Here is a 12,500-nt window from a genome sequence, read left to right on the forward strand (position 1 = left end):
GCCTGGTTAGTACTTGGATGGGAGACCGCCTGGGAATACCAGGTGCTGTAAGCTTTTGCCTTTTCTTCACTATTTATATAATATGCTGGCTTTTACGGAGGTTGATCTTTAAATAGCCCACTTTTTGGAGCAGCCCTCGCTTATGGCCATACCGCGCTGAGAGCGCCCGATCTCGTCTGATCTCGGAAGCTAAGCAGCGTCGGGCCTGGTTAGTACTTGGATGGGAGACCGCCTGGGAATACCAGGTGCTGTAAGCTTTTGCCTTTTCTTCACTATTTATATAATATGCTGGCTTTTAGAAAGACGTGTTTTACCGCTCTATTTATTACAATCATTTACATGTATTATAGAGTTTTAAGTGTTTTACATGTTTTTAGGCCATTTTATTACTCTTAACATTTTAAGTGTATGTGTCTTTAATAAATGGATGGTTGGCCTGTCATGTGACTAGACACATGACAGGAAGCAGGAAGTACAACTGTATAAGAGAGCAGCATGACAAACAAAGGACAGTCACCAAACTGTTGGATTGAGGAGTTGCTAATTTTAGAGCTCTCCTTTCCATTCACCACCTGCAAACTTTGGATTACACTTTCTGTGGATTGTATATACACTGGTGGACACTCACATTGGACTTATCAACACACTGGGGTTCTTGGACTGTTTTTAGGGTATGGACAAATGAACTGTATTCTTTTAACAGAGTTTACCTGTTTTTAGGGTATGGACAAATGAACTGTATTCTTTTAACAGAGTTTACCTAGTTTTATCGTGTTGTTTTAAAGTCTTTTATGTGAACCTTGTAAATACACCAAATCTATTTAAACCAATTTTCTTTTATGTCTCATTCTTTTAACCACTAGTCATCTCTCACAGTTAAATCTGACCCCATTTTAGTCTTGTAACTCGGCTGATAAGGCCGATTGTTACACTTTTATGGGAGACCACCTGGGAATACCAGGTGCTGTAAGCTTTTGCCTTTTCTTCACTATTTATATAATATGCTGGCTTTTACGGAGGCTGATCTTTAAATAGCCCACTTTTTGGAGCTCCCTCGCTTATGGCCATACCGCGCTGAGAGCGCCCGATCTCGTCTGATCTCGGAAGCTAAGCAGCGTCGGGCCTGGTTAGTACTTGGATGGGAGACCGCCTGGGAATACCAGGTGCTGTAAGCTTTTGCCTTTTCTTCACTATTTATATAATATGCTGGCTTTTAGAAAGACGTGTTTTACCGCTCTATTTATTACAATCATTTACATGTATTATAGAGTTTTAAGTGTTTTACATGTTTTTTAGGCCATTTTATTACTCTTAACATTTTAAGTGTATGTGTCTTTAATAAATGGATGGTTGGCCTGTCATGTGACTAGACACATGACAGGAAGCAGGAAGTACAACTGTATAAGAGAGCAGCATGACAAACAAAGGACAGTCACCAAACTGTTGGATTGAGGAGTTGCTAATTTTAGAGCTCACCTTTCCATTCACCACCTGCAAACTTTGGATTACACTTTCTGTGGATTGTATATACACTGGTGGACACTCACATTGGACTTATCAACACACTGGGGTTCTTGGACTGTTTTTAGGGTATGGACAAATGAACTGTATTCTTTTAACAGAGTTTACCTGTTTTTAGGGTATGGACAAATGAACTGTATTCTTTTAACAGAGTTTACCTAGTTTTATCGTGTTGTTTTAAAGTCTTTTATGTGAACCTTGTAAATACACCAAATCTATTTAAACCAATTTTCTTTTATGTCTCATTCTTTTAACCACTAGTCATCTCTCACAGTTAAATCTGACCCCATTTTAGTCTTGTAACTCGGCTGATAAGGCCGATTGTTACACTTTTATGGGAGACCGCCTGGGAATACCAGGTGCTGTAAGCTTTTGCCTTTTCTTCACTATTTATATAATATGCTGGCTTTTACGGAGGCTGATCTTTAAATAGCCCACTTTTTGGAGCAGCCCTCGCTTATGGCCATACCGCGCTGAGAGCGCCCGACCTCGTCTGATCTCGGAAGCTAAGCAGCGTCGGGCCTGGTTAGTACTTGGATGGGAGACCGCCTGGGAATACCAGGTGCTGTAAGCTATTGCCTTTTCTTCACTATTTATATAATATGCTGGCTTTTACGGAGGCTGATCTTTAAATAGCCCACTTTTTGGAGCAGCCCTCGCTTATGGCCATACCGCGCTGAGAGCGCCCGATCTCGTCTGATCTCGGAAGCTAAGCAGCTTCGGGCCTGGTTAGTACTTGGATGGGAGACCGCCTGGGAATACCAGGTGCTGTAAGCTTTTGCCTTTTCTTCACTATTTATATAATATGCTGGCTTTTAGAAAGACGTGTTTTACCGCTCTATTTATTACAATCATTTACATGTATTATAGAGTTTTAAGTGTTTTACATGTTTTTTTTAGGCCATTTTATTACTCTTAACATTTTAAGTGTATGTGTCTTTAATAAATGGATGGTTGGCCTGTCATGTGACTAGACACATGACAGGAAGCAGGAAGTACAACTGTATAAGAGAGCAGCATGACAAACAAAGGACAGTCACCAAACTGTTGGATTGAGGAGTTGCTAATTTTAGAGCTCACCTTTCCATTCACCACCTGCAAACTTTGGATTACACTTTCTGTGGATTGTATATACACTGGTGGACACTCACATTGGACTTATCAACACACTGGGGTTCTTGGACTGTTTTTAGGGTATGGACAAATGAACTGTATTCTTTTAACAGAGTTTACCTGTTTTTAGGGTATGGACAAATGAACTGTATTCTTTTAACAGAGTTTACCTAGTTTTATCGTGTTGTTTTAAAGTCTTTTATGTGAACCTTGTAAATACACCAAATCTATTTAAACCAATTTTCTTTTATGTCTCATTCTTTTAACCACTAGTCATCTCTCACAGTTAAATCTGACCCCATTTTAGTCTTGTAACTCGGCTGATAAGGCCGATTGTTACACTTTTATGGGAGACCGCCTGGGAATACCAGTTGCTGTAAGCTTTTGCCTTTTCTTCACTATTTATATAATATGCTGGCTTTTACGGAGGCTGATCTTTAAATAGCCCACTTTTTGGAGCAGCCCTCGCTTATGGCCATACCGCGCTGAGAGCGCCCGATCTCGTCTGATCTCGGAAGCTAAACAGCGTTGGGCCTGGTTAGTACTTGGATGGGAGACCGCCTGGGAATACCAGGTGCTGTAAGCTTTTGCCTTTTCTTCACTATTTATATAATATGCTGGCTTTTACGGAGGCTGATCTTTAAATAGCCCACTTTTTGGAGCAGCCCTCGCTTATGGCCATACCGCGCTGAGAGCGCCCGATCTCGTCTGATCTCGGAAGCTAAGCAGCGTCGGGCCTGGTTAGTACTTGGATGGGAGACCGCCTGGGAATACCAGGTGCTGTAAGCTTTTGCCTTTTCTTCACTATTTATATAATATGCTGGCTTTTAGAAAGACTTGTTTTACCGCTCTATTTATTACAATCATTTACATGTATTATAGAGTTTTAAGTGTTTTACATGTTTTTTAGGCCATTTTATTACTCTTAACATTTTAAGTGTATGTGTCTTTAATAAATGGATGGTTGGCCTGTCATGTGACTAGACACATGACAGGAAGCAGGAAGTACAACTGTATAAGAGAGCAGCATGACAAACAAAGGACAGTCACCAAACTGTTGGATTGAGGAGTTGCTAATTTTAGAGCTCACCTTTCCATTCACCACCTGCAAACTTTGGATTACACTTTCTGTGGATTGTATATACACTGGTGGACACTCACATTGGACTTATCAACACACTGGGGTTCTTGGACTGTTTTTAGGGTATGGACAAATGAACTGTATTCTTTTAACAGAGTTTACCTGTTTTTAGGGTATGGACAAATGAACTGTATTCTTTTAACAGAGTTTACCTAGTTTTATCGTGTTGTTTTAAAGTCTTTTATGTGAACCTTGTAAATACACCAAATCTATTTAAACCAATTTTCTTTTATGTCTCATTCTTTTAACCACTAGTCATCTCTCACAGTTAAATCTGACCCCATTTTAGTCTTGTAACTCGGCTGATAAGGCCGATTGTTACACTTTTATGGGAGACCGCCTGGGAATACCAGGTGCTGTAAGCTTTTGCCTTTTCTTCACTATTTATATAATATGCTGGCTTTTACGGAGGCTGATCTTTAAATAGCCCACTTTTTGGAGAAGCCCTCGCTTATGGCCATACCGCGCTGAGAGCGCCCGATCTCGTCTGATCTCGGAAGCTAAGCAGCGTCGGGCCTGGTTAGTACTTGGATGGGAGACCTCCTGGGAATACCAGGTGCTGTAAGCTTTTGCCTTTTCTTCACTATTTATATAATATGCTGGCTTTTAGAAAGACTTGTTTTACCGCTCTATTTATTACAATCATTTACATGTATTATAGAGTTTTAAGTGTTTTACATGTTTTTTAGGTCATTTTATTACTCTTAACATTTTAAGTGTATGTGTCTTTAATAAATGGATGGTTGGCCTGTCATGTGACTAGACACATGACAGGAAGCAGGAAGTACAACTGTATAAGAGAGCAGCATGACAAACAAAGGACAGTCACCAAACTGTTGGATTGAGGAGTTGCTAATTTTAGAGCTCACCTTTCCATTCACCACCTGCAAACTTTGGATTACACTTTCTGTGGATTGTATATACACTGGTGGACACTCACATTGGACTTATCAACACACTGGGGTTCTTGGACTGTTTTTAGGGTATGGACGAATGAACTGTATTCTTTTAACAGAGTTTACCTGTTTTTAGGGTATGGACAAATGAACTGTATTCTTTTAACAGAGTTTACCTAGTTTTATCGTGTTGTTTTAAAGTCTTTTATGTGAACCTTGTAAATACACCAAATCTATTTCAAACCAATTTTCTTTTATGTCTCATTCTTTTAACCTCTAGTCATCTCTCACAGTTAAATCTGACCCCATTTTAGTCTTGTAACTCGGCTGATAAGGCCGATTGTTACACTTTTATGGGAGACCGCCTGGGAATACCAGGTGCTGTAAGCTTTTGCCTTTTCTTCACTATTTATATAATATGCTGGCTTTTACGGAGGCTGATCTTTAAATAGCCCACTTTTTGGAGCAGCCCTCGCTTATGGCCATACCGCGCTGAGAGCGCCCGATCTCGTCTGATCTCGGAAGCTAAGCAGCGTCGGGCCTGGTTAGTACTTGGATGGGAGACCGCTTGGGAATACCAGGTGCTGTAAGCTCTTGCCTTTTCTTCACTATTTATATAATATGCTGGCTTTTACGGAGGCTGACCTTTAAATAGCCCACTTTTTGGCGCAGCCCTCGCTTATGGCCATACCGCGCTGAGAGCGCCCGATCTCGTCTGATCTCGGAAGCTAAGCAGCGTCGGGCCTGGTTAGTACTTGGATGGGAGACCGCCTGGGAATACCAGGTGCTGTAAGCTTTTGCCTTTTCTTCACTATTTATATAATATGCTGGCTTTTAGAAAGACTTGTTTTACCGCTCTATTTATTACAATCATTTACATGTATTATAGAGTTTTAAGTGTTTTACATGTTTTTTAGGCCATTTTATTACTCTTAACATTTTAAGTGTATGTGTCTTTAATAAATGGATGGTTGGCCTGTCATGTGACTAGACACATGACAGGAAGCAGGAAGTACAACTGTATAAGAGAGCAGCATGACAAACAAAGGACAGTCACCAAACTGTTGGATTGAGGAGTTGCTAATTTTAGAGCTCACCTTTCCATTCACCACCTGCAAACTTTGGATTACACTTTCTGTGGATTGTATATACACTGGTGGACACTCACATTGGACTTATCAACACACTGGGGTTCTTGGACTGTTTTTAGGGTATGGACAAATGAACTGTATTCTTTTAACAGAGTTTACCTGTTTTTAGGGTATGGACAAATGAACTGTATTCTTTTAACAGAGTTTACCTAGTTTTATCGTGTTGTTTTAAAGTCTTTTATGTGAACCTTGTAAATACACCAAATCTATTTAAACCAATTTTCTTTTATGTCTCATTCTTTTAACCACTAGTCATCTCTCACAGTTAAATCTGACCCCATTTTAGTCTTGTAACTCGGCTGATAAGGCCGATTGTTACACTTTTATGGGAGACCGCCTGGGAATACCAGGTGCTGTAAGCTTTTGCCTTTTCTTCACTATTTATATAATATGCTGGCTTTTACGGAGGCTGATCTTTAAATAGCCCACTTTTTGGAGCAGCCCTCGCTTATGGCCATACCGCGCTGTGAGCGCCCGATCTCGTCTGATCTCGGAAGCTAAGCAGCGCCGGGCCTGGTTAGTACTTGGATGGGAGACCGCCTGGGAATACCAGGTGCTGTAAGCTTTTGCCTTTTCTTCACTATTTATATAATATGCTGGCTTTTACGGAGGCTGATCTTTAAATAGCCCACTTTTTGGAGCAGCCCTCGCTTATGGCCATACTGCGCTGAGAGCGCCCGATCTCGTCTGATCTCGGAAGCTAAGCAGCGTCGGGCCTGGTTAGTACTTGGATGGGAGACCGCCTGGGAATACCAGGTGCTGTAAGCTTTTGCCTTTTCTTAACTATTTATATAATATGCTGGCTTTTAGAAAGACGTGTTTTACCGCTCTATTTATTACAATCATTTACATGTATTATAGAGTTTTAAGTGTTTTACATGTTTTTTAGGCCATTTTATTACTCTTAACATTTTAAGTGTATGTGTCTTTAATAAATGGATGGTTGGCCTGTCATGTGACTAGACACATGACAGGAAGCAGGAAGTACAACTGTATAAGAGAGCAGCATGACAAACAAAGGACAGTCACCAAACTGTTGGATTGAGGAGTTGCTAATTTTAGAGCTCACCTTTCCATTCATCACCTGCAAACTTTGGATTACACTTTCTGTGGATTGTATATACACTGGTGGACACTCACATTGGACTTATCAACACACTGGGGTTCTTGGACTGTTTTTAGAGTATGGACAAATGAACTGTATTCTTTTAACAGAGTTTACCTAGTTTTATCGTGTTGTTTTAAAGTCTTTTATGTGAACCTTGTAAATACACCAAATCTATTTAAACCAATTTTCTTTTATGTCTCATTCTTTTAACCACTAGTCATCTCTCACAGTTAAATCTGACCCCATTTTAGTCTTGTAACTCGGCTGATAAGGCCGATTGTTACACTTTTATGGGAGACCGCCTGGGAATACCAGGTGCTGTAAGCTTTTGCCTTTTCTTCACTATTTATATAATATGCTGGCTTTTACGGAGGCTGATCTTTAAATAGCCCACTTTTTGGAGCAGCCCTCGCTTATGGCCATACCGCGCTGAGAGCGCCCGATCTCGTCTGATCTTGGAAGCTAAGCAGCGTCGGGCCTGGTTAGTACTTGGATGGGAGACAGCCTGGGAATACCAGGTGCTGTAAGCTTTTGCCTTTTCTTCACTATTTATATAATATGCTGGCTTATACGGAGGCTGATCTTTAAATAGCCCACTTTTTGGAGCAGCCCTGGCTTATGGCCATACCGCGCTGAGAGCGCCCGATCTCGTCTGATCTCGGAAGCTAAGCAGCGTCGGGCCTGGTTAGAACTTGGATGGGAGACCGCCTGGGAATACCAGGTGCTGTAAGCTTTTGCCTTTTCTTCACTATTTATATAATATGCTGGCTTTTAGAAAGACTTGTTTTACCGCTCTATTTATTACAATCATTTACATGTATTATAGAGTTTTAAGTGTTTTACATGTTTTTTAGGCCATTTTATTACTCTTAACATTTTAAGTGTATGTGTCTTTAATAAATGGATGGTTGGCCTGTCATGTGACTAGACACATGACAGGAAGCAGGAAGTACAACTGTATAAGAGAGCAGCATGACAAACAAAGGACAGTCACCAAACTGTTGGATTGAGGAGTTGCTAATTTTAGAGCTCACCTTTCCATTCACCACCTGCAAACTTTGGATTACACTTTCTGTGGATTGTATATACACTGGTGGACACTCACATTGGACTTATCAACACACTGGGGTTCTTGGACTGTTTTTAGGGTATGGACAAATGAACTGTATTCTTTTAACAGAGTTTACCTGTTTTTAGGGTATGGACAAATGAACTGTATTCTTTTAACAGAGTTTACCTAGTTTTATCGTGTTGTTTTAAAGTCTTTTATGTGAACCTTGTAAATACACCAAATCTATTTAAACCAATTTTCTTTTATGTCTCATTCTTTTAACCACTAGTCATCTCTCACAGTTAAATCTGACCCCATTTTAGTCTTGTAACTCGGCTGATAAGGCCGATTGTTACACTTTTATGGGAGACCGCCTGGGAATACCAGGTGCTGTAAGCTTTTGCCTTTTCTTCACTATTTATATAATATGCTGGCTTTTACGGAGGCTGATCTTTAAATAGCCCACTTTTTGGAGCAGCCCTCGCTTATGGCCATACCGCGCTGTGAGCGCCCGATCTCGTCTGATCTCGGAAGCTAAGCAGCGCCGGGCCTGGTTAGTACTTGGATGGGAGACCGCCTGGGAATACCAGGTGCTGTAAGCTTTTGCCTTTTCTTCACTATTTATATAATATGCTGGCTTTTACGGAGGCTGATCTTTAAATAGCCCACTTTTTGGAGCAGCCCTCGCTTATGGCCATACTGCGCTGAGAGCGCCCGATCTCGTCTGATCTCGGAAGCTAAGCAGCGTCGGGCCTGGTTAGTACTTGGATGGGAGACCGCCTGGGAATACCAGGTGCTGTAAGCTTTTGCCTTTTCTTAACTATTTATATAATATGCTGGCTTTTAGAAAGACGTGTTTTACCGCTCTATTTATTACAATCATTTACATGTATTATAGAGTTTTAAGTGTTTTACATGTTTTTTAGGCCATTTTATTACTCTTAACATTTTAAGTGTATGTGTCTTTAATAAATGGATGGTTGGCCTGTCATGTGACTAGACACATGACAGGAAGCAGGAAGTACAACTGTATAAGAGAGCAGCATGACAAACAAAGGACAGTCACCAAACTGTTGGATTGAGGAGTTGCTAATTTTAGAGCTCACCTTTCCATTCATCACCTGCAAACTTTGGATTACACTTTCTGTGGATTGTATATACACTGGTGGACACTCACATTGGACTTATCAACACACTGGGGTTCTTGGACTGTTTTTAGAGTATGGACAAATGAACTGTATTCTTTTAACAGAGTTTACCTAGTTTTATCGTGTTGTTTTAAAGTCTTTTATGTGAACCTTGTAAATACACCAAATCTATTTAAACCAATTTTCTTTTATGTCTCATTCTTTTAACCACTAGTCATCTCTCACAGTTAAATCTGACCCCATTTTAGTCTTGTAACTCGGCTGATAAGGCCGATTGTTACACTTTTATGGGAGACCGCCTGGGAATACCAGGTGCTGTAAGCTTTTGCCTTTTCTTCACTATTTATATAATATGCTGGCTTTTACGGAGGCTGATCTTTAAATAGCCCACTTTTTGGAGCAGCCCTCGCTTATGGCCATACCGCGCTGAGAGCGCCCGATCTCGTCTGATCTTGGAAGCTAAGCAGCGTCGGGCCTGGTTAGTACTTGGATGGGAGACAGCCTGGGAATACCAGGTGCTGTAAGCTTTTGCCTTTTCTTCACTATTTATATAATATGCTGGCTTATACGGAGGCTGATCTTTAAATAGCCCACTTTTTGGAGCAGCCCTGGCTTATGGCCATACCGCGCTGAGAGCGCCCGATCTCGTCTGATCTCGGAAGCTAAGCAGCGTCGGGCCTGGTTAGAACTTGGATGGGAGACCGCCTGGGAATACCAGGTGCTGTAAGCTTTTGCCTTTTCTTCACTATTTATATAATATGCTGGCTTTTAGAAAGACGTGTTTTACCGCTCTATTTATTACAATCATTTACATGTATTATAGAGTTTTAAGTGTTTTACATGTTTTTTAGGCCATTTTATTACTCTTAACATTTTAAGTGTATGTGTTTTTAATAAATGGATGGTTGGCCTGTCATGTGACTAGACACATGACAGGAAGCAGGAAGTACAACTGTATAAGAGAGCAGCATGACAAACAAAGGACAGTCACCAAACTGTTGGATTGAGGAGTTGCTAATTTTAGAGCTCACCTTTCCATTCACCACCTGCAAACTTTGGATTACACTTTCTGTGGATTGTATATACACTGGTGGACACTCACATTGGACTTATCAACACACTGGGGTTCTTGGACTGTTTTTAGGGTATGGACAAATGAACTGTATTCTTTTAACAGAGTTTACCTGTTTTTAGGGTATGGACAAATGAACTGTATTCTTTTAACAGAGTTTACCTAGTTTTATCGTGTTGTTTTAAAGTCTTTTATGTGAACCTTTTAACACTAGAATTACTGACTTTTTTATTTTTTGGTGAAAGTCCTGAGGTGTGAATCACCCCTGCTGAGATTTTCACACTTCTTCAGCTCGATTGTCCCCCTGCTTTTGTTGTGCAAACACACCCATTTACCTGTGAGGCCTGGCACATTGGCATTTTTTTACTCAGTGTAACTCAAGGCAGGCCAAACCTCTGTGTGACATGGAAACCTTCAAAAATGCCTGCCATATCTATAAAAAATATTCAACACATTGACTGACCTGCAAATATTAAAGACACATATTCACATTATATGGGAATGCTGCAGACCATCAGGGAGTGCACGGTCCACCAAGCCCGCAGAACAGAGCCAAACTGGAATTTGGCAATTCATGAACTGATGGCATTCATTTCAATTCTGTTTGTAAGAGCAATCATGTGTCCCGTTGGTGCCATTGTGGATTGCTGGTCAGAAAGCTTTCTGGTGCCTGTAATCAAAGAGACAATGCCCCGAGATAGATTCATTTCAATTATGCAACACCTTCGATTTGATGACAAGGACACGCGGGCAGAACGGGTGAAGACAGACAAATTTGCTGCGATCTCCGACATCTGGACACGCTTCAACAAGAACTGTGCTGAGAGTTTCACTCCAGGAGAACACATGACCATAGATGAACAGCTGTTCCCTACCAAGGTACGTTGTCCATTCACACAGTATATTGCAACCAAGCCAGACAAATTTGGGATCAAGTTCTGGATGGCCACGGATTTGGAGACCAAATATGTTTGCAAGGCATCTCCTTACTTGGGAAAGGACCCCAGTCGTCAGAAGGGAGAGAGGCTGGCAGAGAATGTGGTCATGAATCTGATGGAGCCATTTTTGGATAAAGGGAGAAATGTCACAACGGACAATTTCTTTACTTCACTGTCACTGGCGCACAGACTGCTGCAGCGTCAAACAACGCTACTGGGCACGATGAATAAAGTCCGACGTGAACTTCCTCAACTAGCAAAAGACACTGCACAGCGAGAGGTATTCTCCACTTCAGTGCTTAGAAGTGGCAGTGTCTCCTTGACAATTTATGCCCCTAAAAAAAAGAAGACTGTGTGTGTTCTAAGTTCCATGCACCAAAACGTGACGATCGGTGATGGCAGAAAGAGGAAACCCAACACGATAACAGACTATAACCACATGAAGGTATGTGAATTTGTGTATAATTTTACACCAGTACTACAATGTTTTCTGATGTGTACTATACAGACCTATAGAAAAAAGCACATATACTCATGACTCTCTCTCTCTCTCTCTACTTTTACAGTGTGGTGTAGACGTGTTGGACCAAATGGCACGGATGTATTCGGTAAGAGCAGCAACACGCAGGTGGCCAGTAGCAGTTTTTTACAATATGCTGGACCTAGCGGCGGTGAATGCCTACATTTTGTACAAGGCATGTACTGGGTGGACAGGCAAAAGAAGATTGTTTCTGAGTCTTCTAGCAAAGGAACTTCGTTGCCGATTCATGCAACAGAAGGAAATATTGGTACAGAGGCAGGCTGCTGAAGCTGCTGTGCCAGGGACTGTACAGACAACACAGTGCCAGGTGCAAGAGAGCTGCAACAGGAATCGCAGCAGGTATTCCTGTGCAACATGTAAAAAATTCACCTGTGCCAAATGCAGGGACAATGGACACTGGGTCTGCAAACTCTGCAAAGTTTGAAACACTTATATAAAATAAATATGTATGTATAAAAAAAAGTATGTACGTATAAAAATAAAACAGACTTGTGTATCCATATATTGTGAATGTGTGTCTTTTGTATAAATACGTCAGGCAATTCTAAAGGTTTGTTACACACAGAGGTTTGGCCTGCCTTGGATCTGAGTTACTCTGAGTAAAAAAATGCAAATGTGCCAGGCCTCACAGGTAATGGGTGTATTTGCACAACAAAAGCAGGAGGACAAAAGGCCTGTGGAAATCTCAGCAGGGTGCTTGTAGGTGTTAGGTCCAGGGATTTTACGCAAATTTGCGCAGGTTTAGTAAATCTAGTGTTAAATACACCAAATCTATTTAAACCAATTTTCTTTTATGTCTCATTCTTTTAACCACTAGTCA

At 41.0% G+C, this 12,500-nt stretch overlaps 18 non-coding genes across 18 annotated transcripts in view; all 18 read left to right on the forward strand.

Moving 5' to 3' along the window:
- Positions 1–54, forward strand: part of LOC141339636 (5S ribosomal RNA) — a 119-nt gene extending 65 nt beyond the window's left edge. Inside the window, exon 1 of the ribosomal RNA XR_012356218.1 lies at positions 1–54. This exon is cut by the window's left edge and continues 65 nt beyond it. This is a non-coding gene — a ribosomal RNA (5S ribosomal RNA).
- Positions 55–138: 84 nt separating this feature from the next.
- Positions 139–257, forward strand: LOC141339590 (5S ribosomal RNA). Its single transcript, XR_012356174.1, has one exon. It is a non-coding gene; the product is annotated as a 5S ribosomal RNA (ribosomal RNA).
- A 799-nt stretch (positions 258–1,056) lies between these two features.
- Positions 1,057–1,175, forward strand: LOC141339591 (5S ribosomal RNA). The gene has a single exon (XR_012356175.1). It is a non-coding gene; the product is annotated as a 5S ribosomal RNA (ribosomal RNA).
- An 801-nt stretch (positions 1,176–1,976) lies between these two features.
- Positions 1,977–2,095, forward strand: LOC141339828 (5S ribosomal RNA). Its single transcript, XR_012356397.1, has one exon. It is a non-coding gene; the product is annotated as a 5S ribosomal RNA (ribosomal RNA).
- An 84-nt stretch (positions 2,096–2,179) lies between these two features.
- On the forward strand, positions 2,180–2,298 carry LOC141339867 (5S ribosomal RNA). Its single transcript, XR_012356435.1, has one exon. It is a non-coding gene; the product is annotated as a 5S ribosomal RNA (ribosomal RNA).
- An 803-nt stretch (positions 2,299–3,101) lies between these two features.
- Positions 3,102–3,220, forward strand: LOC141339637 (5S ribosomal RNA). Its single transcript, XR_012356219.1, has one exon. It is a non-coding gene; the product is annotated as a 5S ribosomal RNA (ribosomal RNA).
- Positions 3,221–3,304: 84 nt separating this feature from the next.
- LOC141339592 (5S ribosomal RNA) lies at positions 3,305–3,423 on the forward strand. The gene has a single exon (XR_012356176.1). It is a non-coding gene; the product is annotated as a 5S ribosomal RNA (ribosomal RNA).
- An 801-nt stretch (positions 3,424–4,224) lies between these two features.
- LOC141339694 (5S ribosomal RNA) lies at positions 4,225–4,343 on the forward strand. The gene has a single exon (XR_012356271.1). It is a non-coding gene; the product is annotated as a 5S ribosomal RNA (ribosomal RNA).
- An 802-nt stretch (positions 4,344–5,145) lies between these two features.
- Positions 5,146–5,264, forward strand: LOC141339642 (5S ribosomal RNA). Its single transcript, XR_012356224.1, has one exon. It is a non-coding gene; the product is annotated as a 5S ribosomal RNA (ribosomal RNA).
- Positions 5,265–5,348: 84 nt separating this feature from the next.
- Positions 5,349–5,467, forward strand: LOC141339593 (5S ribosomal RNA). Its single transcript, XR_012356177.1, has one exon. It is a non-coding gene; the product is annotated as a 5S ribosomal RNA (ribosomal RNA).
- An 801-nt stretch (positions 5,468–6,268) lies between these two features.
- Positions 6,269–6,387, forward strand: LOC141339691 (5S ribosomal RNA). The gene has a single exon (XR_012356269.1). It is a non-coding gene; the product is annotated as a 5S ribosomal RNA (ribosomal RNA).
- Positions 6,388–6,471: 84 nt separating this feature from the next.
- LOC141339723 (5S ribosomal RNA) lies at positions 6,472–6,590 on the forward strand. The gene has a single exon (XR_012356299.1). It is a non-coding gene; the product is annotated as a 5S ribosomal RNA (ribosomal RNA).
- Positions 6,591–7,341: 751 nt separating this feature from the next.
- LOC141339410 (5S ribosomal RNA) lies at positions 7,342–7,460 on the forward strand. The gene has a single exon (XR_012356006.1). It is a non-coding gene; the product is annotated as a 5S ribosomal RNA (ribosomal RNA).
- Positions 7,461–7,544: 84 nt separating this feature from the next.
- LOC141339359 (5S ribosomal RNA) lies at positions 7,545–7,663 on the forward strand. The gene has a single exon (XR_012355959.1). It is a non-coding gene; the product is annotated as a 5S ribosomal RNA (ribosomal RNA).
- An 801-nt stretch (positions 7,664–8,464) lies between these two features.
- On the forward strand, positions 8,465–8,583 carry LOC141339692 (5S ribosomal RNA). The gene has a single exon (XR_012356270.1). It is a non-coding gene; the product is annotated as a 5S ribosomal RNA (ribosomal RNA).
- An 84-nt stretch (positions 8,584–8,667) lies between these two features.
- On the forward strand, positions 8,668–8,786 carry LOC141339724 (5S ribosomal RNA). The gene has a single exon (XR_012356300.1). It is a non-coding gene; the product is annotated as a 5S ribosomal RNA (ribosomal RNA).
- A 751-nt stretch (positions 8,787–9,537) lies between these two features.
- Positions 9,538–9,656, forward strand: LOC141339411 (5S ribosomal RNA). Its single transcript, XR_012356007.1, has one exon. It is a non-coding gene; the product is annotated as a 5S ribosomal RNA (ribosomal RNA).
- An 84-nt stretch (positions 9,657–9,740) lies between these two features.
- LOC141339360 (5S ribosomal RNA) lies at positions 9,741–9,859 on the forward strand. Its single transcript, XR_012355960.1, has one exon. It is a non-coding gene; the product is annotated as a 5S ribosomal RNA (ribosomal RNA).
- The last annotated feature ends 2,641 nt before the right edge of the window (positions 9,860–12,500 follow it).

The sequence above is a fragment of the Garra rufa genome, chromosome 7 (assembly GCF_049309525.1).
Source record: "Garra rufa chromosome 7, GarRuf1.0, whole genome shotgun sequence".
Taxonomy (NCBI): Eukaryota; Metazoa; Chordata; class Actinopteri; order Cypriniformes; family Cyprinidae; genus Garra; species Garra rufa.